Source organism: Lissotriton helveticus, chromosome 2_1 (genome assembly GCF_964261635.1).
Source record: "Lissotriton helveticus chromosome 2_1, aLisHel1.1, whole genome shotgun sequence".
Lineage (NCBI taxonomy): Eukaryota > Metazoa > Chordata > Amphibia > Caudata > Salamandridae > Lissotriton > Lissotriton helveticus.
In genome coordinates, this window is record NC_136059.1 from 61,797,312 (window position 1) to 61,824,850 (window position 27,539).

Sequence of the window (27,539 nt, forward strand, 5' to 3'; positions counted from 1 at the left end):
CTACATACATTTCCCACGGCCGGAAGAGTTGCCAGCTGTCAAAGCTGATTTATATGCACTGGGCCACATACCTCACGTTGTGGGCTCAATTGATGGCACACACATCGCAATCATTCCACCACGGGCACGGGAACAAGTGTTCAGGAATCGCAAACACTTCCATTCGCTGAACGTGCAGGTGGTGTGCCTGGCAAACAACATCATCTCACATGTGTGTGCAAGATTTCCTGGATCCGCACATGACGCCCACATCATGTGGAGCAGCAATGTCCCACGACTCATGGCTAATCTGCGACCCGGTCAAGCGTGGCTTGTTGGTGAGTGTGCAGTGGGGACTCTTGTGATCTCTGTGTTGCATGGGGTACCCACCATATCTTGTTGTGATGTTTGTCTCTGTCATCCCCCTACATAGGCGACTCGGCTTACCCAAACCGGCCCTGGCTCCTCAGTCCCCTACGTAATCCGAGAACAGCGGGTGAAATGCGGTACAATGAAGCACATGGAAGGACACGGAGAGTCATCGAACGTACCTTTGGACTGCTAAAGTCTCGGTTTTGGTGCCTCAATAAGACCGGAGGGGCCCTGCCTTACTCACCAGGAAAAGTATGCAGGATCGTGATTGCCTGCTGCATGCTCCACAACCTGGCAGTACGCAATGACATTGAACTGCTGTTGGACCCTGAAGACGAAGGAGTTCCTCGGCCTCCCATCCCACCCATGTCGACTGATGAGGATAGTGGTGAGGAGGAAGGTGTGGACCAGAGGCGCCAGCTCATAGATCGCTACTTCCCTTGAATGTGAGTAACTACCTTTAGTGGCGGTTGACAATGCCTCATGTATGTTTGCTGGTGTTGTGTGGATGTGGGGTTAATCAGCTGGGTGTTGTTTGTGATGGTTGCATATGTGTGTCTTCATGTCTTTGGACATACAAGTCTCCATGGTGTGTGTGCTCTCATCCCATGCTTTTGTGATGGTTTTCGTTTGTGTAATGTTGCTGTGCATTGTGTTGTGATGTGTGTGAATCTGTTTCCTGACGTGTGTTTGCTGTCACTGATTTTCTCTAGGTCACTCCCGCAGCACCATGATCATGTACGACTATGATCCCTGAACCTGTTTACGTCTGTTTGTGAAGGCAATCATGTGAATAAACATGGAGGCAAAACATCATTGTGTGAGTAAGTGCTATTTATTTACAGGTTGTGCTTCTGTGCTGGTGAATATTTACAAGTAAGTGGGATGGAGGGAGTTGGAGTTGAAGGTAATGGCAGATGAAATGTCCGTGCTGACACCACATTGGGGGGTGTCAGGGTAGTCCAGCAGACCAGTGGGAATGATTGTCTGTGGGACAGGATACTTAGCTGGGTGAATGTCTGGCACAGGCAGTGACATTGTCATGGTCGTCCCCTCTTGGAGCGTGTGGATGGCGCTTCAACACTGCTCTCAGCCACTTCCTGCCTCGGCCGGCCCCTCCGTCTCTGAGGTGGAACAGAGTCAGCTGGGAGGGCAGGTTGTTGATGGGCCACATCCGTCGCCAGGGGCACAGGTGGTGGTGGCAGCGGTGGAGGCGGAGGTGACGGTGGCGGTGGAGGCGGAGGTGACGGTGGCGGGGGAGGCGGAGGTGACAGTGGCGGTGGCGCTACGACACTTGGTGGAGGGGGGGGGTTGTTCCGGCCAACCCATTCCCTCCACATCGTTGCCTGCTGGCCCATGATCTGCAACATCTGGCCAAGGATGCCACAGATTTCGCGCTGGATGTTGGTGTTGTCCACTGAGTCCTGGTGTGCACGATCAGCGTTTGCCTGGGACCGGTCGTTTGACGCCTGGCACCTGGCAAGGGCTTGTAGGGACTGTGCCACTGGCTGGGGTAGCTGTGTTTCCTCTGCATGGCGGTGTGTGGCTTGCCTGATTGGCTGATGTCCCGTTGCCTGTGTTTGTGGCCCACTCACCCTGCTTGTGTGTGAGGCCGATGGACCAGCGTTGTGCGCTGGGTTATGCTGGGTGGCACCGGCAGGAGTCGTGGTGCTGGTGGTAGTGGTGGTACTGGTGGTACTGGTGGTACTGGTGGTGGTGGGGACTGTGCAGATCACAGAGACGGGTGTCGCTGGAGTCACACATGCGCCGTTGGTCGGTCCCGGGAGTCCCTGTGAGCCAGATGGCCCTGGCTGCGTGCTTGGTCCCGCTCCATCATCCGCACCGGAGCTGCCTGTGTCCTCGTCACCAGAGAGTCCTGTAGGTGTGGGAGGCGAGGCTGGTGGCCGGGTACTGGTTTCCCCAGTCAGTTGACGATCACCTGAGGGACAAGATAGAGCTGGTCAGTAATGTGGACATTACATGGTTTTATGGATTTGTAGACATTTCTGTTTCCTGTCGCACACACCCCACCCTCCACCACCACCACCACCACCACCACCCTCCACGTGAACATGGGGGCCTGTTGGGAGTTGTAGTCTGGGCCTCTCACACACCCCACCCTCCACCACCACCACCACCCTCCACGTGAACATGGGGGCCTGTTGGGAGTTGTAGTCTGGCCCTCTCACACACCCCACCCTCCACCACCACCACCACCCTCCACGTGAACATGGGGGCCTGTTGGGAGTTGTAGTCTGGGCCTCTCACACACCCCACCCTCCACCACCACCACCACCACCCTCCACGTGAACATGGGGGCCTGTTGGGAGTTGTAGTCTGGCCCTCTCACACACCCCACCCTCCACCACCACCACCACCAACACCACCCTCCCCGTGAACATGGGGGCCTGTTGGGAGTTGTAGTCTGGCCCTCTCACACACCCCACCCTCCACCACCACCACCACCACCACCACCCTCCACGTGAACATGGGGGCCTGTTGGGAGTTGTAGTCTGGCCCTCTCACACACCCCACCCTCCACCACCACCACCACCACCACCACCACCACCCTCCACGTGAACATGGGGGCCTGTTGGGAGTTGTAGTCTGGGCTTCTCACACACCCCACCCTCCACCACCACCACCACCACCACCCTCCACGTGAACATGGGGGCCTGTTGGGAGCCATGGACATGTTAGTGAGTTGGTGTCCAACGTGCATGGGTTGGGGCGTAGGGGATGTTTCTTCTCAGTTGTGTGAGCCTGACCATGTCGTGCTGATCGTGGTGCTTGGTTTGTACTCACCAGTCTCTTCTCCTTCGTCAAGTCCGTCTAGGCTCTCTGGGTGTAGTATCACCAGCACCTTCTCCTCCCAATCGGTGTAGGGTATGGGCTCCGGGGGTGTGCCACCGCCAGTATGATTGGCTCTAGCGAAGTTTTTAGCTCGGATGCCCTTGACCCTGGTCTTCAGGTCATGCCACCGCCTCTGTATGTCATGCTTCGTCCTCGGCACAGTCCCCGACGCATTCACCCGAGTGACGATCCTGTCCCACATGTGGTTCTTTTGCGCCACGGACGTCTGCTGGACTTGGGCCCCGAAGATGTGGGGCTCAACACGGATTATTTCATCTACCATTACCCTCAACTCTGCCTCCGTGAATTTAGTTTTTTTTTTGGGTGCCATGGTGTGTGGTGCTCAGTGTGTGAGTTGAGTGAGTTGGGGGGTGCAGGTGTGTGGTGTGTGATGTGTAGGATTTGTGTGGTGGGTGTTTGTGTGGTGGGTGTGGTAGGGTGGTGGGTGGGTGTTCTCTATGTGAGTTTGCAGTATCTCGAATTGGCCCTCTTGCTAGCAGCAATGCTGTAATGCAAAGGATTGAGGTAGCGTGTGGGTGTCATTTTATAGTCGTGTCTCAATGGTTGTTGGCAGTCAGGTGGTAGGTGGGCGTGTTGACTAGTGTGCATTATTGGATAATTGGGACGTGTCATGGTGGCTTGTGCTTGGTGTTGGTGTGGGGGCGTTGACAATGTACGTATGTTTGCTTTGGACTTGCGGTACACTTTCTAACATTTGTTTGCCGCTAGGGATGTTGTGCGTGTTGGCCTTCCGCAGTGATGCTGTGGTTATCGTAGCATTCTTTCTGCCGCGGACGTGGATGGCTGTGAGTTCCGTGGTACGGGCGGATTTATCCTAATTGCGGCCACGGAGTATTCACAGGTATGGCGGTACATGTGTTATTTTCCGCGGTCATTTCCGTCCGCGGCAGTGGTTGTTCCTTGGACTCCGTCCGCCGCTGACGGAGTTGGATGTTTTCCGTCCACCGTGGACGGTGTTGGTTATGATCCGTCCGCCGCGGTCGGAGTTTCGTGACATGATTATCCTAATCCCAACCGCGGAATCTCCGCCGCGCTGCCGGGAGTAAAAATTCCCCCACCATGGTGGACAGTACCCATTTCCGTCCGCCATCCTAATCGACCCCATAGTCTGGTGTATAACAGTGTTGATTACTTTGTGGTGTATTACAATTGATTCTGCCATTTGTGTTGTGGAATTACGGGGCGCGCTTTAGCCCTCCCTTGGGGGGAACCCCCTTTTGTTTAAAACTTTTAACTCAATTTGGGTGCTCCCGTGGGCTTTTGGATGAATGTGTGGAGTGGGTTATGAATCGGTTGCGAATGTGAAACGGATATAAGAAAGTATTGAATGTGTGGCTTGTCTGACATGAAGTAATGGATAGATATAATAATATATGTTGTATGGTGGGATTTTGTCTATTGGGAAGTTAGTTTTTCAGTGACTGTATTTATTGTATCTGTAAAATATGGTTTGAAAATAAAATAATCTTGAGAAATTCACCTTTCGTGGAGACCAGTGATAAGTCTACATTGGACTCTAATTTAAAGATAATTGCCAAATAATCTCAGTACTGGCATTTGTTTTGGTTGGTGAAAAATCCATGCATGCCATAAACGGGCATCACCATGACCCTCCTGGTCATGGGCCAACAGGGGGCACACACACCCGTCTTAATCCCTTGTCAGCTACCCACTCGTTGGAGAGGCACACGCCCATGCACCACTCGGATAGGCACGTGCGACATTGCAATACAGGTTGAACGCAGGTGGCGTCCGCAATGCGGAAGCTCGGACTGTAATTGATCCACAGTACTGCCAAAGGCAGTGCACCCAGGACATGCAGCAGACATGCAAGGTATAGGTGGACGTGAATAGAGTTGACCATGAGTTCAGGATGCCCTGCCTTTTCAACAGTGGCTCTGCTTGTAGCAGCACTGGCTTGCCATGTGCCATTGTTGTGGATGAAATAGCACAGCTTGGTGCAACGAGCCGGGTGTTTGTGCAATGGGTGCAGGACAGGGGTGTGGTGGGAGTACGTGTGAAGGCCATTTCACGCACACTAACTTTGACAAAGGACTTTTGAGTGTGGGATGTGTACTTGTTGTTCTCAAATCGGGCAGTGCTTAGTGTGCGAGACAGATGCAAATATCGTATCTGTCCAGGGCGGCTGGCCACTTGCAAGTTCCTTCTCGGAGCAGCAGATGTGCTAGCTCAAGAATGCTCAGACAAAAAACATTTAATCCCTACAGTAACAGTAACTTCTTCAGCTGCATTCATACGGGATGTGCACAAACGCCGGTCGTGGGTGTTGTGGAATGTCTGCGACCCTGGTCATCATGGATGAGATGCCAGGCACGAGGCACATAGGCGTTTTCACAGTGTGTTACGTTGCCAAACAGCTGCTCCTCCCTCTCACAAGCCCTCACACTTTACAACATCGACTGCTTCAACCCTTGAGGCAGGCCACACCAGAACACAGAGACACACTTACCTCACTTCCTGCACACGGACATGTCCAAGACACCCCAATCCCCTTGCTGGACAGGCACATCCCTGCGCTGACCTGTGTATGCCAGACCAGCACATACCACTTGTGCATACAGGAGAATGCGTGTGTAGCTACATGTCCATGGTCACGTCCAACGCTGAGGTGACATGGTAACATCCGGGGAAGACAGCACACTGTGATGTTGCAGTGCCTGTGCCTATCATGCTAACAGAATGACTACAGGGACAGACTTGCTCAGATGCAGGTTTGGGGGCGCTGGCGGTCCTGGGGTTGTTGCGATGAGTCTTGTGGCCCTCATGGGTATCCCTTTATCATGCTCATTGAGTCTATGGCACCTTTGGGTGTTCCGGTGTGGCTCTTAGCTGTGTTTCCTTTCAAGCTGCAGGTAGTCGTCCTGCTTAACACCAGCAGAAAGCAGGTGTAAAATCCCTACTGCTAACTTGGTTTATCGCCGGTATTTGATTCGCATTGCAGTAGTTGTGAAAGTTGTGATGTAATTTTTTCATGTGTAGAACAATAAACAAAGTGAGCAGTGTGTCAAGATCCAGCACCTGACGCACTATTCCCAAACAATATAAATACAATGATTTCTTTATTGATGATGGCGTGGAAGGATGCAGGCTACCGCAAAGCCCCATGGCCCATCCCTCAGCAATGAAGCGGCATTCCTACCTGCTTGCTGATTGGCGGTGTTCGTACCTGCTTGCTGATCTGCTGCATCCCCGCTCCGGAGGAGAGATGGCTCTCGACCGGTCTCTGGCTGTGGTGTGGGTCCCGCAACAGGCGTTGAAACGTGGTTCAATTTCAATGCATGTTTAGGGCTAGGTTGAGGATAAGGTCATGGACTGGTGGTGTGCACAAAGCCGGCTCAAGTGCTTTGAAAATCCTGCTCTTATAATGGGCGACAGCTGGAGATTGTAAATGCGGCTCAGCGTTTAAAGATGAGACCAGGCTGCTGGCTTCTGGTTGCTGGCTGTCGAGTACTACATAATCAAGGACAGCAGGAAAAGGAAAGGCTGAATCCCTCCTTATCAGCAGATTTTGTTAAAAAATTCCAGAGAACAAAGGTATTGTAAGACGTTTGTACTGTATGGGCAGCGAGACGGTATGAGATATATGGTGCTTCATTGAAACAGGAACAGAAAGAGTGGGATGAATTGGGGGAGGGCAGAAAAAACAGAGAAATTCTTTAAAAAAAATCAAATAAAAAGAGACCCTCTGCAAATTATACAAACTTTGAGACATTGTGGCTACTGGTTCTGAGACGAAGGTTTACGGTACCTCTAGACACTATTTAGCTAGAGATCCACAAACATCTAAAGTAACTCCAGCTCTGTGGTGGACAAGGAAAGCGATTTCAATATGGGGAAAAATTGGAAGCTCCCCAACGGGTTAAACCACGTAGACAGAAGTGGTGGGTCAAGCCAAAATAAGACAACCTTGCCAACATTAAAGGTGGAGCATCTGCTGAGAGTGCGCCAGGGCTCGGCTAGAAGATCGAGCTCTGAGGATGAGGTGGGTGAACTCGAGGGCGGAACCACTAAGGACACACACCAGGTTACAAGCACAGGCAAAATAAAAGAAAATGCCATAGCTGAGGGATTAGACCTGGTACAGGGCAGCCCACCCCCTAGGGTACTCATTATTCAGAAAGGTGATCAGGTGGGAAGAGCCCCGGTTGAGTCAGAAATAGGTCAAAATCAAGATCCCGCAAGGGAAGAAATGACCGGCAAGAATCTAATAAAAACGAAGGAATATCCCCTCTTTCTAAAAACGAAAAAACCTCTCATACCTCTTGTATCCGCACAGACTCTCCTTGATGAACCATTTCAAGAAGTAGAACCAGAGCAAGCATTCCAGCAAGTACCACAGTTAGTGGCAGGACTACAAACTGAAGGTTCATTGGATACTCAAATAATCACCAGCTCACTATCAGTCTCTCCGTCTAATCAGCGAAATCAGTTAAAAAATTATCTGAAGAGTGGACAGCCCCTTCTTTTGACCTCATTGCTGTAAAAAATCACTGAAGCAGAAGATCAAGGTCGAACAGGGGTAGTCAGTGCAGAACCATCTGAGACCTCACAATTGGATTATGGGGCAAACTTTCAATGTGATATTAAATCAATGTTAAACCTTATCTTAGATGATATTCGCAAGATGAAAACAACTCAAGCAAATGAGAGTGCGGCCCTGCACCATCGGTTGGCAAAAATTGAAAAAGCAGTAGCCAGTTTTCCGGGAAGGTTGCAGGAGGCTGAGTCAAGAATATCTCAACTTGAGGATCAGATGACGACGATTCAGCAACAAGTGGACTTGGCTAAAAAACAAAAGCTCAGTTTAACCAAAATTGAGGAATTGGAGAATCACTCCCGGCATTCAAATCTGTGACTGATGGAGGTGCCAGAAGGCTGCGAGGGGACACAAATGCTTCAGTGGGTGGAGTCATTTATTAAAAACAGTGTTCTTTCTGGCTTCTCTGGAGATTTAAAATATATAATATCATTACTTGTCCTGAAGAAGGTGGTTTCTGTTTACAAGGCTGTTACACCACCGAAACGCGTTGACTCTCTTGCCAACTAAGAATCCAAAAAAAACAAGGGAAATTTAGATAAGAAAGTAATATTTTTACTAAAAGCTCCCCATATATATTGTATTGTATTTGGATTACATGGATTTTTAACAGATGATAATGACTGTACTTTTTTTAGGTCTTTGTTTCTTGTGTTCTAATATGTTGACAAAAGATATTGTATGGAATGAATTGTGATTTTTAATTTATTGTTTTGTGTATATCTACTGAATACACAAGATTTTTAACTGATATATGATAGGAGAACATTTTTTATTGTCTTTTTATTAATAAAAACTGTGCAAGCATTACATTTCAGTTTGAGGTTTAAGTTATATGCCATTAATGAGTAGTAGTGGCGGGTTTTTGGTAAATTGAGGCAATATAGAGCCCATTGAGTGTACAAGACTAGTGTGGAAGTCTATGTGACCTTACCTCCAGGGATCCTTTTCTTTGCTTATTTGTCTTATGATCCGTGTTCCCTGGAATGAGCTGGACCATCTCTTGTGTTGTCTCCTTCTATGGAGATTTAACCATCACAAGAGCACAAAGAGTTCCAGCTCAGCCATTCCCGAATTTGACATTACCCAGAAGTATTCTTGTTAATTTTGCAGATTTTAGAATTAAGGCGCGGGTATTGTCTCAGGCTATCCAAATGCGACAGATCTCAATTCGAGAAGTACCTAGCTGTCATATTTTTTCTGACATGTCTGCTACTGCAGCCCGTTGTAGAAAGGAATTTATAAAACCTCTCTATTTTTTTAAAGCACAAGGAGCTTAGGCGTCTATAGCTCAACAGTCCAAATTACGTGTACTTGTACAAGGCAAATTCTATATGTTCACAAATTATAGAAGAGGCCAGGAGCTTCTACAGAAAATCACTGTGAGCAAATAAGATTACAGGATATTGTTATTTAAGCTTTCTTTCTTCTATAGCTAGTTTCTAGATTCTAGTAAGAATGGTGGTGGGGCTAGGGTCACTAAAGGGTGCAACAACATGGCACCCAGTTGTGGCACAGCCCCTGGGAGAAGGCACGGGGTATGGTGGGCAATTCCCCCTTTGCTGGGAGTTTTGGGGTGGGAGTTCAGGGTGCGGGTTGCAAGGGAAAAAATGAACAAGAAAGTAGTACAGTCATTTGGATAAGGGTATTGTGGCACCAGAATTACTTAGAGATATCCGCCTGAGGGATGTAAACAAAAGGGAGGATGGATCTGGTGATGAAAATAACCATCACTAAGGGCCCTATTAGGATGGCGGACGGACCTGCGTCCGTCCGCCACCCCCGAGGAAGAGGGACCGTCCGCATGGGCAGTGGCGGTCCCTCCATGGAAATTAGGATGTGACCGCCACCCTGGAGGTCACATTCCCTACATTTAATATTGCGGCGGATGCTGCTCTAAGCAGCACCCGCCGCAAGGTTAAAAAGTGCATGTTGACCTTTGCATGCTCGAAGCGGCAGGCACCGCAACCCCCACCCCCCCCTTCACCCCAGGGGGCCCGCAACGGGCCTCCAAAGTAAAGACCGTATGCCTTTCCACGGCGGAAATGCCGCCGTGGGAAGGCATAGGACCGCCACCATCCTAATATGCCTGGCGGTGTCTGATAGACACCGCCAGCCATGTTGGAGTTTTTCCGCCGCGGTCGGAAGGCGACCACGGCGGAAAAGCTACGGACGGAAAAAATATCTCCAGCCATCCTAATCCGACGGGGGTATTTTTTTCTGTCCACAGCGGTTAATCCGCATCCGCCGGCCCGGAGGATGCGGATTATCAGCGATCATAATCGGCCCCTAAGTTAGGAGGAAATCTAGGACAGAATCAAAATTGCAGAATATAAAAATTGTTACATGTAATATTAATGGATTAGTGGATTGAATCCACGAAAAAGTTCTGCTTGTTTAAATTGGATTAATTCTCTTTCCCCTGAAATTATATGTCTAAAGGAAACTCATTTTAGGTCTGATACCCCAAAAATATCACTTCCTAAGAAATATATGCAAGCTTATTTTTCATCAACCAATCTTGCAGTAAGAGGTGTAGGGATTGTATTCTCTAATTCATTAGATTGTCAGGTTATAATAATAGTAATAATAGTGAAATGTATTAAGCGCAACAGCTATCCCAACACAGGGATGTCCCGGCGCTAAAACATCAGGTGAGAATGCGTCAAAAAGGGATAGTAAAACTTATCGATCCATCATTGAATCTACCCTGAAAAGCATGTCTGCAGGGTCTTTTTAAAGCAAAGTTCTGACTTGGCATTTCGCAAGGAAACTGGTAGGGCATTCCGCAAAGCAGACGTTCTGACCGTGAATGCTCTCCCACCTAGACTAGATTTCTCAAAGCAAGGGGTATGTAGCAAATTGTGAGAATTCGAGCGCAACACCTGATTTTGCTTGTAAGGGCATAGTCTTTCCTTCAGATAGCCCGGGCAGTTTCCATTCAGAGCCCAATAGGCCATCGTCATGGCCTTAAATATGATTCTTTTCTCCACTGGGAGTCAGTGGAGCTTATGTAAATGCGGAGAGACATGGTGTCGAAATGGTATACGTCAAACCAGTCTCACAGCCGCATTTTGAATCATATGAAGGCGGTGTATTGCATATTTAGGAAGGCCAAGGTACAGAGCATTGGCATAGTCTAGCCTCGATGTTACTATACTACTGTTTTTCGGCAATCTTCCGGGAGGAAATGCAAGACTTTACCGAGATTTTTTAATTTGCTAAAGCAGGTTGCAGAGACTTGTTGTATTTGCGCTGAGAAAGACAAGATTTGCTTCCCATTTCACTCCTAAGTTACGAATAGGTGTGGCCGGGGATGGTGGGCACCCATTATTGATGGCCACCATAGTGCTGACTCTGGCACTGTTCCCTGCCCGAAGAACAGGACCTCTGTCTCTTCTGCATTTAGCTTTAATTTATTTGAATTCATCCAGATAGCTATATCAAGTAGGCATTCCTTAAAATTCTTAAAGCCATCTACCGTCTGCTCTTTGAAAGGGAAAACCAGCTGGGTGTCGTCAGCGTGGGAGATTGCTTTCTTTCCCCAGTTGGCAATCACAGAGAAAAAAGGAGCTAGGTAGAGGTTCAAAAATAAAGGACTCAGAGCTGAGCCCTGGGGCACCCCACACCAGAGCTGTTTTGGTTGAGATTCATATGGCGTAAGGGTGACTTTCTGAGTACGCCCCCAAAGCCCACTTCTTTTAGATGCTGGACCAAGATAGTGTGGTCAACAGTGTCGAATGCCGCAGGAAGGGTCTGGAGCACCAGCAATGCTGGAGCCCCTGAATCCAAAGACCACCTTATCGACTCTGCTACCTCAAGGAGAGCAGTCTCCATTCTAAGTCCTGCTCGAAAGCCTGATTGAATTTCATGCAGAGCCCCATTCTGCTCAATAAAAGTGGTCCGTTAGCGTTGAACCAATTTTTCCAACATTTTTCCTTGTGTGGGTAATAAGGAGATAGGTCGCAAATTTTTTAGATCACCCGGGTCTCCATTTTGTGTTTTTTTTCAACGGGAGGGGTGTTGCATGCCTTTATTTATGTGGAAAGAGGCCTGTCTCCAGAGGGGAGTTTCAAATGTGTAATAACCCATCCACCAGTGAAGAGGATAACATCTTCCATAATTTGGGAGGGCATGGATGATCTGACGCTCCTGAAGGGCATTTTTGAATTTCAATTAGGGCATCTTGAGGCAGAATTGGTGTGAACTCGCTAAGTCTAGGTATCTCTGTTGTGAGTGGAGATTTATCCGCTTTCTTAGTGGCCTCCACAGCCCGGAATGACTCATAAACCTTTGAGATTTTATTATCAAAATGTTTGCAACCTCATCGCACAGGGCTGGGGATAAGATTACTTCTGTCTCCAGTACCCTAGGCTTAAAAAAAAATTTAACTACCTTAAAGACCTCACTACTGGGCTGGTTGGCATTTCGAATACATGACGCAATGTGGTCTCGCCTGGCTGTTTTTATCTCCTTATGAAAATCTTTTAAGGCTTTTTTATAATTTGCCTTAATTATCTCGCAGTAGCTCAACCTCTATTGTCGTTCCAGCTTTTTACACCTGCTTTTACTCTCCATAAGGGCATTGGAGAACCATGGGGCAGTGGGGGATAATCTAGTTGATTTCACAACTCTACCCGGTGCTACCGACTCCACCGCCGTGGCAATCCAATGGTGTATCTAGATTGCATCAGCATCGGGATTAGAAGATAGACTGGGGGGTTGTCTTGCAAAATGGAGCTTAATGGTATTTCGGTCAAATTATTCCAATTTCTTTTTAGCGTGAGACGCGTTCCTTTTACTTGCCCCAGTTTAGGTAAAATGATAGAAAATGGAACCAGTTTGTGATCTGACCATGTCAGACGGAAGGAAGTCTCCATATCAATTGTAGTATGGTTGGAGAAAACTAAATCAAGGACGTGCCCCGCTATATGCGTGGGGTAGGAGACCCATTGTTTGAGATTAGCCCAGCTAATGATGCAATTAACTGCATTGCTTGCGGGCAGTTCAAGTTGTTTACATGCAGGTTAAAATCTCCCAAGGCCAGAAAATTAGTATACATTATTTATTTTTGAACAATAAAGTTACAAAGAGTATGAAGGGCAGGCGCTACACAATCGGGTGGTCTGTAAATAAGAATCCCCGCAAGAGCAGACATGGGGTCGGTTGTATGCAGAAATTTAGACCTTCAATGCCCTGAGCAGAAAAAGGGGCAGAGGACACCGCCTCCCATGTGTCTCTAAAAATAATAGCCACCTGGCACATTTTGAAACCTGGTGGGATAGCTAGTGTAATTATTGTCACTGTATCCAGGTTAAGCCAAGTTTCCGTAAGGAACATGACATCCCAGGTATCCTCAATTAAAATTGACCAAACATCTTCATGATGCTTGGGCAATGATCTACAGTTTATGAGGCATGCCTTAATTTTTGCATTGTTCTCATCCGCTGGACATGGGGACAATACCTGCTTTTCCCTAGGCACCTTGGTATGAACCAAAAGACTGACCACAACCACCACATCTAGGTGGGAGTGAAACAGTGGCTAGATCAATCTGTTGTGAGTTAATACCGACTGGACCTCGGAGATGCAATAAACCGTCCCGCGTCCAAGATTGATACTCACCGCTCCTGTTACTGGCAGCATGGCCGGCGCCGGCCGCGATCCGTTCACGGACAGGCACAGACGGGCTTGCCTTAGGCGCTCCCGCTGCGCGCGTCCGCTGCATACGGCCGCTGTGCGTGGCTGCTGTGCAGCCGGCAAGCCATCCGTCTGATAAACCCACTGGCAGGAAGTGAGGCTGCCACTGGGGGTGAAGTCGCAACTGTCCCTCCGTGAAATCGGCACTGTTTGCCGTGACGGACCGGGGACTGCGACACCCAACGTCAAAAAACACCCTCAAGTAAGCAGCAGCATCTATTTACTAAAACAATGTATATTTCGGTTTAAAAACAGTTTTAAAAAAAAGGTAGATGTGCAAGATACAACTCAAATGTGCAAGACAGGCAGAACAAACAATTTATGGGTCGGGCTAGCCTCACAGCCGTGCAATCACCTAATGCTGATGCTGCGCGGCCGTCAAGCCATCCGTCTGATAAACCCACTGGCAGGAAGTGAGGCAGCCACTGTGTACTGAGTCGCGTCTATCCCTCCGTGCAATCGGCACTGTTTGTCGGACCGACTGGGGACTAAAAAAACTAACGTCAAAAAACACCCTCAAGTAAGCAGCAGCGTCTATTTACTAAAACAATGTATATTTCAGTTTAAAAGCAGTTTTTAAAAAAAGGTAGATGTGCAAGATACAATTCAAATGTGCAAGACAGGCAGAACAAACAAGTTATGGATCGGGCTAGCTTCACGGCGTGCAATTGCCTACTGCTGCGTGGCCGGCAAGCCATCCGTTTGATAAACCCACTGGCAGGAAGTGAGGCAGCCACCGTGGGCAGAGTCACATCTGTCCCGCCGTGCAATTGGCACTGTTTGCGGTTAAGGACCGGGGACTTTGACACCCAACGTCAAAAAACACCCTCAAGTAAGCAGCAGCGTCTATTTGCTAAAACAAAGTATATTTCAGTTTAAAAACAGTTTTTAAAAAAAAGTAGATGTGCAAGATACAATTCAAATGTACAAGACAGGCAGAACAAGCAATTTATGGATCGGGCTAGCCTCACGGCGCGCAATCACCTAATGAGGTACCTAAAGAGGTACGAGGGGATGGTAAAGGGAGATGGATCTGTGTAAAAGTAAAATTAGATGAAACAGTTTTGAACCTGGTTAAATATTACAGCCCAATAGAAGACAATACGGTGGCCTTAGAGCAAATTTATCAGTTGACAGCACAAATGGAAGGTATACTAATTTTGGGTGGGGACTTTAACTTTATCCAGAATTTGGTATTGGATACATCAAATAGGGTAACGCGTCAGTTAAAGCCCAAAACCACAGAGTTAGTAAGTAGATTAACAGAATATTCTTTTCTTTATGAGACCCCTGGAGGTTGGGACATCCCGGACTCCAGCAGTATACCTGCTATTCAGCTACATTTAGTTCAGCATCTCGACTGGATTTTTTCATAGTAGACAAATTGTTTGCTAACGGACTCACAGAAATACTCTCCAACTCTTTTTCAGACCACTCCTTAGTCTCATTTATATTAAGGATAAGAACTACTCCGAAAAACAGGCCTAGATGACATTTCGATAAATCCTTACTACAAGATTTTACCTGGATAACAGAAACCAAAGTATTTATGAAGGATTTTTTTCAGCGCAATGAAAATTCTGCATCCATGTTTATGGTATGGGAGGCATTTAATGCGCCCTTCAGAGGTCACACAATATCATATAAGGCTAGAATAAATAAACGAAGAAAAGAAAAGATTCGAGAATTACAGACAGAAGTAGAGAAAGCAAGATGAAATGTTGATTTAAAAAGTACCACTGAGTCCACTTAGAACACATCAGCAGGAATTAGTTAAAGCAAAGGAACAGTTGAAGGATTTTTTTACTGGAATAATTATCAGGGAGTCGGGCTTATCAACAGAAACTTTATGAAGAAAGTCAACAGATTAAGAGATTTTTGGCTTGGTCTACAAAAAAATCAGAAAGCAACCCAAATAATCGCCCAAGTTAAGAACCCCTCAACTGGTATAGTTATTTCTTTCTCATTTTAAACAAATCAATGCCGAAATGGAAGGGGTAGATTTAGCAGATTTGATGGACTATTTTGAATTTATGGAGTTACCCCAGATACCCTCACATGCCTCTGAGATATTGAATAGCGCAATTGGGACTGCAGAAATGTTAGCAGTGTGAAAAAGTATGCCCAATGCAAAGGTAAGTGGTGCAGATGGAATACCAGTGGAAGTTTTTAGGGCATTTCAGGAAGAAATTCTTCCCTTTCTGGGAAAATTGTTTAACCAGATAAAGGAGGGTTTGAATATCCTGAAAAGTTTTAAGGAATCGGTTTTAGTGATTTTTAACAGATAAAGATCCCTGTGAACCCAACTCCTACCGCCCAATCAGTCTATTAAATACAGATTACAAAATATTATAGAAGATCTGGGCAAAAAGAATAGTCCCATGTTTCCCCCGCATCCAACGAATGACCTCCGGCTGCAGATCCTTCTCCTACCTCGCCGTCAAGACCTGGAACACCCTCCCTACCCACATACGGCAGATCCAAGAACTTCCCGCCTTCAGAAGTCTTTAAGACCTGGCTCTCCGAGCAGTAGCAGCAACCCCCCTCCCCTCAGCGCCTTGGGACCCTCACAGGTTTACAAGTACTCTGATTGATTGATTGATTGATTGTACAATAGGTTGTACATGAGGACCAGAATGGTTTTATCCCGGGGCGATTGATGGCAGCTAACACATATTTCCTAACTCAAGCCATTGACTATTTTTCCACTAATAGGATGGAGGCAGTGATCATGATGATGAATGCCAAAAAGGCTTTTGATCTAGTAGATTGGAGTGCTTTATTCTTTATTTTGGATAAATTTGGGTTTCCGTCACATTTTTTACGAATGTTAAAAGAACTTTATAGTGGTGCGGAAGCCAAAATAGTTGTAAGTGGAGAAGAGACTGGTAGGGTAAAAATCAAGAGATGTACATGCCAAGGTTGACCTCTATCCCCCCTTTTGTTTTCTTTATTTATTGAACCTTTAGATGTTAAGATAAGGAAGAGTTTGATGATTCTGCCTCTAATTGAGGTAATGGCAAAAGTCAAACTCCCTGCAGAAGATATTATTTTATATATTAAGGCTGGGGATGCTAATGTGCAAAGCGCACTAATCGAAATACAGAAATTGACGCAGGTGGGGGGGTATAAAGTAAATCAAGCAAAAAACAAAAGCCTTTTATTTAACTCCACTCCAGTGGATATTCCCGCATCCATTGCCATAAGACCACCACATCCAATTAGATATTTGAGGATATATGTTACACAGGATTTTAGTCAACTGTTCCCCTTGAACTATAACAGAATGCTCACAAAAGTTAAAAATGTATTGGATAAATGGACTCTGCTTAATCTATCATTAATAGGATGGATCTCGATGATTAAGACTTTTTTGTTTCTTTTTAGCAATCCTCCTCTGAAAACTCTGAGTTCCTATTTTAAGGAATTAGATCAAATAATTTGGAAATTTGTCTGGAATAACAAACATCCAAGAGTGAAATTTGCCACACTACAACTGGATGTAGCTTCAGGAGGTTTAGTTTCACCAACATATTACCAGGCATCATTAGCAAATTTGTTTTCATAATTGGGTGTGGAAAATTCAGATTTGATAATTTTATTTTGGTGCAGATGCTGAAAGAGAGTGCAATAAGGCTCCCGAATTTCCTACGGTTGGCAAAATTGCCCAAAAGGATCAGATACAAAGTTATCTTAACATTTATAGAAAGAATGCAGCTATTTTTTAAATTACGAGATATTCCAGTATTTCATGCTTTTATTCCTATAGAGGACTGTGCAGTAGGTGGTCTTAGATTATCTAAAGTAGCAAGAATTAGGCTTTAGTCGGCTTGGAAATTTCTTTAGGCATGAGACTTTAACAACTTGGTAAACAGTCCGATTACAAGCTATTTCTTTAACAACAGCCCTCCTCTGAGCTTTTATCAGTAAGTTAACTTTCTTAAAATCAATTATGTAACATTGAATAAGATGCCAGAGCAAGTCGCCAGGCAAATGGCGAATAAAATGCTGGGGGTAGGAGGCTGGTACTGGCTACTGCATCAAAAGGCCCATTCAGAAGAGATTCTGACAATAGACCTTCAAAAAATCTATGCAGAGACCGGTTGTAAGTTTAATATAAGGGAAGGGCAACAACTCAATGAGTTAGCAAAAAAAGCACTTAGAGGAGCTAATTACAAGAGGATTCATTTTTTATCTAGATGGCTTGCCCACTTTACCCCCCTGAAATTGCATAAGATGTTTCCAACAAACCCAAACCGTTGCTTTAGATGTAATACCCAGGATGTGGGCAGATGGGTACATATTTTCTATGAATGCAATAAGCTACAACTTTTTTGGGATCAGGTTTTTGCTAAGATCTCTTCATCTCTGTCTTTGAGAATTCAACCCTCGGTTATGCTGGTCTTATTTGGTCTTTCGGGGGAGGTGAAGAGTTAACTAAACACAGTTTTTAATATTTATTGCCATAACTTTTGCAAGATCACTAGTCCTACAAAATTGGAAAATAGATAAGCAACCCAGGATTGACCACTGGCTTAATAAAATTAATAGAACTTTTAAGTTTGAGGAGGCCTATGCGAGACTGGTAGGAGCAACGAAAAGATTTAGAGCTATTTGGCACAAGTACTTGGAGCAGGCTGAGAGGGAAGGAGAAGGATCATAAAGGCAAGGTATTTCAGACTCCCCAACCCTACCTTATTCAAATAAGGTGGGACAGATCATGTATAGCCACCGCCGGAGGAAAATCCTTCTCTTACCTGGCTGCCAAGACTTGGAACTCCCTCCCCATCCACCTTCGGCTGACCCAGGACCATCTCGCCTTCAGGAAACAACTCAAGACCTGGCTGTTCGAGCAGTAGCATACCCCTCCCCCCAAGCGCCTTGAGACCCTCCCGGGTGAGTAGTGCGCTATACAAATGGCATGATTGATTGATTGATTGATTATATATTAGTATTACGCTTGAAATAGTAGAGGGGCAAGGCAATGAAAATAGATCTCAAATACCATGCACCTTATTTAAGAACTGCAGCAATTCTGCATTTTGCAGTATAAATAGCTTTTGTATGAAATGTTATCTAAGATCTGCTGCTATTAGCACTATGCAATAGTTTTTTGCTTCTCTATTTATGAAACACAAGAGTTAGGATACTTTCAGGCTGTTTTATTTATGGCCTAAATATTAAGCACTTTATTTAAGTAGTGCTGCTAACATTCAAAGGTCTACATGGTGTACATAAGGTTTTAATGCTAGTTCGGTAAGGCATTTAATAACAAACTTCTGCTATTTGCCCTATCTACTTTAAAAAGCTCTAGTCTTTATCTAATTTAAGCATGTTATGCTAGTCTATATCTTTTTAGGGTAGAAGTTAGGAGTGCTGCACTATAAATATTTACTTTCTCTGTTTCTATTATATTTATAATATAGTATTGGTTGTACCGCTAATCAGATAACTGTTATTACTGTTAAATACGTGCAATCGAAATGACCCCATGTGTTATGAATGTGTAATCTTTGTTTTACTACTTTCTTGTGCAAATAAAAAAAAGAGATTTCTTCATTGATTTTGTAAGTACACTGTAAGTGCACCCACTATCACAGTGCAATTCAATACAGGATTTTAGTATTTAGAATAAATCGTAAAGGTGCACCTCATGTGTTTTTGCACGGGAGCGTATACTCTGCATTTCATTATCAGCACTTTAATGCAACTAAAGTTGAGATAAATCTAACACACTATTCAGAAGTTGGAGCAAACTGCAGACGTCACTAGTATTTCCACGATAAATGCCCCAAAATTTAACACCATGGTGGACACCACCAAATAACAGTAATAAGAACAAGAAAGAGTTACACAGCAGTTAAGAAAACAACGCAAAACGTTATTATTATATTTTTTTCAAACTTTATTTTTTTATAAAAACGCACATATATATATATATTCACTGAAAAAACCATAGGTTTTAGGCTTGTTATAGATATGAATTAGCATATAAAAAACCTTGCAAATTCACTGAAAAAAACATAGGTTTCACACATGTTAGAGTTAGGAATTAACATTTAAAAATCCTTAGAAATTCACTGAAAAAACATAGGTTTCACACATGTTATAGTTAGCTGGACATTTCACTCATAGAAAATCATTGTAATTCCCCTGTTATAGTTAGTTCAGCTAACTATAACTTGCGCGCCCCAATCTACTGCTGATGACGTCGCATATCACATCACTTATTACATGGTCAGTGACATCACTCATGACATCACTGATGACATCTCAAATGACATCACTGATGACATTTTCCAGTGAATGTGTGTGTTTCTGAAAAATAAATATTTTTTAAATATGTATATCTAAAGGTCAATGGAAGAATAAATGGAAGTTTTTTTTGTAAAATTTATTGTATAACTGACTTATTAATTGTACCTTAGTGAATACATGTATTAGCGAGTGATGTTTAAATAATTAACTGTTTGTATCAGTGTCTCACATTGTGTATAAGTGACTGCATCAGTTGGTGAGTGTTTGTATGGTTCGGTGGGGGATATTACTTAGCGTATAGATGCATGAATGAGTGACTCACTGTTTGTATTTGTTTTGAAGACAGCATGTGTGCAGGACTGTATGGGTGGATAAGTGTGTATATGGGTGTGTTAGTGAGTGAATGACTGTCTCAATAGTGTCTTTATAAGTAAGTACATATGTTTTAAACTAGTATATATGAGTATTGATGTATATAAGTGAGTGTATATGAGAGTGAAAGATTGGAAGAGTTCCTGTATAAATAAGTATGTGTTTCTATAAGTGATTGTTTAAGAGAGTAAATATGTGTATGTGTTGCCGTGACTTGGCGCGTGGCAAGATGGCAGCGCTGTAGTGCTGCTCTGCCGGCCACCGCATAAAATCCTTCAGTATCCTGCCCTAACTGGGCCAGCTGCCTGATTTATTGCAGGGAAGCGATTTGCCATCATCTTCCCCCACCTGCTGTGTGTTTTGCTGTGCAGCTTGGTGTTTGGGAGCTGCGAGGACGACAGCGGAAAAGTGACGAGCCGGGCCTGCTGAGTTACGGTGCAGCTTGGAAGCGCGAGCGGAGCTAAGGATCGCGCTCCCCTGATACCCGTGCATGCAGTGGTGACCTGACACTCGCGTGGGAAGAGAGCCCGTGCCGGAGGTGGCCAGCCGATCCCAGATAAGTGAAGCTTGTTGGGAGTCTGGGCCTCGAGTTTGGCGACGCAGGGAGGTGGCTGCATGAACCGGGATGTGAGGTCACACGAGCGGCCGGCTTCGGGGCCTACGCTAGGCCGTGAGTAGGCCGCGAAAACCTGGGCCTTATTTTATTGCATCTGCCTAGAAGTGCGTGGCAGCTGTGCCTACTGGACATTTTCCTGCACCCCTATTCCCTAGACAATGAGCAAGTGACGACTAGTGCGAGGTGAGCTGGACTCTGGGCAAACGAGCGTGAGAGGTGCAGGGGGTGTGAGGAGGGCCGCGTCTCCCCCCTGGAACTGCTTACATGTTGACGGCGAGGCTGGCATTGGGGAAGTGGGAACTGCGGTGAGGACAGGCGATTTTAGGACCCCGGCGAATGTGGTGCTGATCTTATTCTCTCCTCTGGGCAGTCCTTGCGGAACCAGTTGCTGGGACATCAGCCAGAATAGCTTAGTGGAGGCCAGCAGCATGCACGTGTGCAGAGACTGTTGATGCGAACGCATACATGGTAGCTTGAGGGCAAACTCTTTGCCTCTGGACTGTCGCAACAAGTGCCATATTGGGGTGCCCGCTGTCACCGTTCCTTTTTGCCATCGTCCTAGAGCCCCTAGCATGTAGAATTGGGCCCACTACGCTGCCATGTAGAGGGGGAACTCAACTCTATTGGACAGACTCAGCTGTTGAGCCTTGCGGACAATATGTGCCTACTGCCTGTCTGCGCAGGGGGGTCCAGAGAGAGGTGACTTGAACTCTGTAGTAGCGCGAGGTTATTGCTGACTTACCAGGTTGTACTGGTCGCCACTGGGGGAGAGCGAGATGGGCAAGCCGGGTAAAACTCAGCCGAAACTAACATTTGAGCTCCGCAGGGGCGGCAAGTCAGCCCAATCTGAGGCTTTGGACACCGAACTGGACGCTGCCTCGCAGGGCCCTTCAACCCTGGAGAAAGCGCTGGCCGCTATTCAGACTAGCCAACAGGCGATAGACAGGAAGATAGAAGCACTGAATGGCCGCATGGATCAGTTCTCGGCCAAACTAGACAAACAGGCAGTACGTATAGGTGAGGCAGAGCAGAGAATTACAGACGCAGAAGATGGCCTCCAGCAAGTCACGGAAAAAACATCTGATATCACGAGGCTTCTGGCAGTCATTCAGGCTAAGAACGAGGACATCGAGGCACGCTCGAGGCGTAACAACATCCGAGTACTAGGCCTACCAGAGTCAACGAATGTTGGGCGCTTGGAGGACTACATTGAGACCATGCTACGTGAGTTCGGCGGTACGGATGAGCTGTCCCCCATGTTTTTGGTCGAGCGTGCCCACCAATCGCTGGCGGCTTGCCCACCCCCTGGCACTCCGCCGAGACCCTTAATTGCTCGTCTGTTAAACTACAGAGATAGAGACACTGTTCTCTGTATCACCAGGCAGAAGGGCAAGATAACTTATCAAAACAATTCGCTCTCCTTTTATCCATCACTCTGGCTTATAATACATGGTCTTGTCTAGACTACTGGTTACTAGATGGTGCAGCTATTGGGTGGGCAACAGAGGTCTGCATATTGCCGAGCATGCTGTCGGATCACAATCCAGTCAAACTTCAGATAATGGTACCTCATGCGGTGAGACGCCCCTTCACTTGGCAGTTTAGAGCTGACTCTCTTCTAGACCCTGTGTACGAGGACACTATACGGAAAGCTATTGTACAATACTTTGATCTTAACGTGGGCATGGTTGACAGTGCTGCTACCCTATGGGAAGCATTTAAAGTTACGATCAGGGGGGAGTGCATAGGTACAGCGGCGGGAATCCTACACGACCTAAGGGGTCAACTAGGGCATACTGAGGAACGGCTTCGTGAATTAGAGGCATCTTATGATGCATCGCCTACACCCGACACACTGGCACACATCAGAGAATATGTCGAGAAATACAATTCATTTGCGAACTCAGAGATAAAATATCTATCAAAGAGATATGTGGTGAGGGCATATGGGGAGGGTGGCAGGCCCGGCAGGGTGCTGGCTAGTTGACTTCGGAGCGCGCTGATGCCCCTTTGAAAGATCACATAGTAGACAACACTGGCGCTGACCATTTTACACCTGACGGCATCGTGGATCAATTTCGCACATTTTATGAGACACTGTATGCCTCGCGGGGTGACATGGCGGAATCTGCAGTGAGTGAGTACCTGTCTGATACAGCGTGCGCCTGGTTATCAGATGTGCACAGGAAAATCCTCAGCCTTCCCATAGACGAGGCAGATATCAAGGAGGCCATTATATCGTTGCCTAATAAAAAATCCCCGGGCCTGACGGGCTGACAGCAGAATTCTATAAACAATATGCCGATTTACTTACGCCGCACATTCTGGCAATGTATGCGGAGGCGCACGAGGTGGGGCATCTCCCACCCTTGCTGAGACAGGCGCTGATCGTCACCTTGTTGAAAAAGGATGAGACCCCTCCTCGGTGTGAATCCTACCGTCCCTTATCCTTAATTAATATTGACGAGAAAATCGTCGCCAAGGTGCTGGCTACTAAATTACATCCCTTGATGCCTCTATTGGTCTTGCCAGACCAATCTGGATTCATCCGAGAACGTTCCACAGCTTGGAACCTACGAACGATTTTTGCCATGTTTTACGTTCTGAACCCGGAGCTGCCTGCCGTGGCCGTGTTACTGGACGCGGCTAAGGCGTATGACTCGATTGAATGGAAGTACATGATATCTATCTTATATAGAATGGGCTTCCCTCCTGTTTTTGTCCTTTGGATATAGATTCTCTATACGGACGTGTCGGCAAGAGTGAGGGTGGGCGGTCTTACTTCAGATCCATTGACCATCCAACGCAGCGCTAGACAGGGGTGCCCGCTGTCGCCGTTCCTTTTTGCCATCGTCCTAGAGCCCCTAGCATGTAGAATTTGTCAAATCCATAGAGCGGCCACTCTGAATTTGAATATTAGGCCGATGGGTATATCTGCCTATGCAGATGACATGGTTTTATATGTCTGGGAGCCACATATATATCTGTCACCGGTCATCCGGGAATATATCCGTTTTGGCCTCTTTTCCAGCTTGAATATTAATTGGGAGAAGTCTGTCATCATTCCTCTCACACCTGCTACCACATCACCGCAAGTAGAATATCCCTTGGTGTGGACGGAGGACCCAGTGAAATATCTGGTTATTTGGGTCCACCGGGATCCTGTGACGGTGATACGGGAAAACTATGGGAGGGCCTACACTGAACTGGTGCAGCAAGTTGATCGCTCGGTGGGTATGCCTCAGTCATTAGCAGATAGAATTGCGGTGATTAAAATGGTGGTGCTTCCTAAATGTTTGTGTTTATTTTGCAATATCCCCATTCGCTTAAACAAACAATTTTTCAAAACTGTACAGATTCAGCTGCTCCGGCTAGTGTGGGGAGCGAAGCCTTCGAGAATTAGCTGGGCCACGCTGACACTCCCGTTTGCAAAGGAAGGGTTTTGTGCTCCAGATTTCTATTTATATTACCTGTGTGGGCAGGTCCAATATGCATTTTTCTGGTTTCGTCTGCTTGGCTTTATACCTCATGTGGCGGTCGAAGGGGGGGAAGCGGGTGCTGTACCCTTACACGGCATCAGTACTCATGTGCGGAGACTAACGCCCAGGTCAGAAATCAATACAATTGATGCCACGGTCTCGGTGTGGCAAGACATTGGTAGGTGGACAGACAGACTTCCACTATATGCTTCGAGCATGGCTATTGAGGGACATAGTGCTATATCGGTGGCGAATGAGCGGGGCTCGATCCGAGCGCTTAAAGAGGCTGGTATATCTGTTTTTGGTGACCTATATAAGGATGGGACGTACCTAACTGGGAATTAGCTGAGTTACATTTCTAACCCTACATCACTGTTTATGTAAACTTGCTATCGACTGCGGAGGGCTTTCAGGGATCATTATCCCAGTTTCCCAGAGGAGCCGGAAACATCTAAAGCGTTACAGTTGGTTATAACAGCGGCCACCAAGAAACATCTACTAACCAGACTATACAGGGCGGTGCAGGAAGAGACGGTGCTACCAGAAGATAAAAGCCTAGGGCGCTGGAATAAGGTTTTAGACTCACAGATTACGGGAACTATGTGGGAACAGATTTGTATGTTGACGGGGAGACTGTCGTCTAATAGTAACCTGCGCATTATATACCTGAAGTTTTTGCACCAGACCTATCACACACCTGAAAAACTCTATAGAATAGGACTCAGAGAAACGGATTGCTGCAGGAGGTGTGGGCAGGCAGGGGCGGATTTTGTGCACTTAGCGTGGCAATGCAGAAGGGTACACTCGTATTGGGTAGAAGTACTGGAGCTGCTCTACACTATGACTGGACACTTGTTGGAATGCACCCCGCTGCTATTCTTATTGGGGTACGTGCCTGAGGTAAAGGGTGTATTGGGTCGCTTTGTAAGAGTGGCACTGTTGTTGGCTAAGAGACGTGTATTATTCACGTGGGATGGAAGACAGGGCCCAAAATCTGCTAAGTGGCTTACTGATATGGTGTACTGCCAAGAACAATTGATCTTATACGCGGAGGAGCTGCCGAAAGTGTCTAAGCCAAAGGATATCTGGGCCCCAATGAGGGAATACTTACTGGCCGGTAGCGAGCACAGTGGAGATGATGCTGACACCAAGACTGGCTGATTCGGTCTTTGCTTGTTAATGGGACTGTTGGGAGACATATCTGAGCGTACTATAATATTGTACTGAGTGGTATAGGCATTTACACCTGGCAAATGGGAAAGGGAACCGGATGACACTGTATGTTATTGACTGTAACAGAGGGGCCCGGGTGGGGGGTTTGGGATGTTCTGATTTTATGTTCTGTAAAATGTCATAGTGATCTGTCATTGATATGTCAATTTGAAACTAATAAAAAAAATGTATGTGTACGTTTCCATAGAAGTAATTGTACTGATGTGTGTATAGTTGTACATGCAAGTAAATGGATGTTTGATAGTTTATTTGCATGTGTGAGTATGCATGTGAGTAACTCTATGTATGAGTGTAGGTGTGTAACAGGGTGTATAGGTGTATGAGTACATATGATGAGTGAGTACATGTATGAGTGACTATACAGAACTGTTGGTTAATGAGTGGATGTGTATGTAGATTTTGCAATTACTGAATAGGTTGTTCTAACTGGAATTGGTATCTCCATTGTTTTGAAAATGTTAGTTTCTATTCCTCAATGTGTGTATCAAAGGTTATATTAGGGTGAGAGGAGGTCTGCCACTCTTCCACAAGGATGATGTCATCAATGATGTCATCAGTGATGTCATTTGAGATGTCATCAGTGATGTCATGAGTGATGTCACTGACCATGTCATGAGTGATGTAATATGTGACGTCATCAGCAGTAGATTGCGGGCGCACAAGTTATAATTATGTGAAGTAACTATAACGGGGGAATTTCATTTGTTTTGTATGAGTGAAATGTCCAGCTAACTATAACATGTGTGAAACCGATTGTTTTTTCAGTGAATTTCTAAGGTTTTTTAAATGCTAATTTCTAACTATAACATGTGAGAAACCTATGGTTTTTTCAGTGAATTTGCAAAGTTTTTTAAATGGTAATTCCTAACTATAATGTGCCTAAAACCTATGGTTTTTTCAGTGAATTTCATAGGTTTTGTGAATGCCAATTTTTAAATGTATTAATTGTTATCTTTCTTTTTTTGATACGAATTTACTACATTTTTTATCATAATTATTTTTAGCTATTTTAGTTTTTAAATTGCATTACATATTTTTAATGTAAAATAATAAAAAAACAAAATTAAAAAAAGATTTTTTTAAAATGTTTTTTTAAGATATTAAAATTACTTCTATATTTTTTGGCTGTATTTTTTTGTGGTAAACGTAGGGTATGTGTACAGTCCTCGCAATATCCTTCGCATCTGTAATCGTACTGTACGCGTACCGGCGCATACGTTAGAAATACGTTTTGATGTTACGCGTTGCATTAGCGCTTCCGCGTGACATCATATACGTTTGTACGGTGCACGATATGCGTACCCCGTGAAAGTTTTTTAATGTTTAAAAAGTTATATCTACGTATTTAATGTAACTATTAAGGCAAGACATTATCTGAGGGAATTATGAAAATAGTATTTATTTACTTTTAATAAGCGTATATTACTTTTATAAGCAATTACGCGAATCGTGGGGGTATGTCGTACATACACGCATCATGAGCGCACTCTACGCGTTCTTTATGTGACTTCAAAACAACTGATTTGATTGGTTCATAATACTTCCTATTCTCACTGTTGAAGGACCCCACCCATTTTAATCATTCTTCTTTGACCTTCACTGAAGAAACACCTTGTTGTGAAGGAGCTCTTTCTTCAATACATCTTCATCATGGCTGCACAGCAAGGTGAAGATAAATCACAACACTCTTCTAAAGGATTGTTTTTTCCTTTCCGGAAGGACAAAAGAAAGTTAATGCAGCAAAGGTCACATGTAAGGTGTGTGGGACAGTGCTTTCAAGAGGCGATCCGAATAAAAAGTATTCTATTGGAACTGCCAACATGGTGAAGCATCTGAAGACACTTCATCCCCGCAATTATGAGAGAGCTGCATGTGCCAGGCTGCGAGAAGACCCTCCACCGGCTGTAGCCAGCACTTCCACAGCACCATCAAGTCCGCATCCAGACATCCGTCCGGATTTTGCAGATCGCATCATTTTATGTACATTTTGCAAGGAAACTTTATGTTATGGAGAGCAATCCATTGATTTAATTTGCAGACGGAAACAGGAGCACCGTTGCTCCCACCATTAATTTTTTTTTTGTTTATTTGTTTCAGT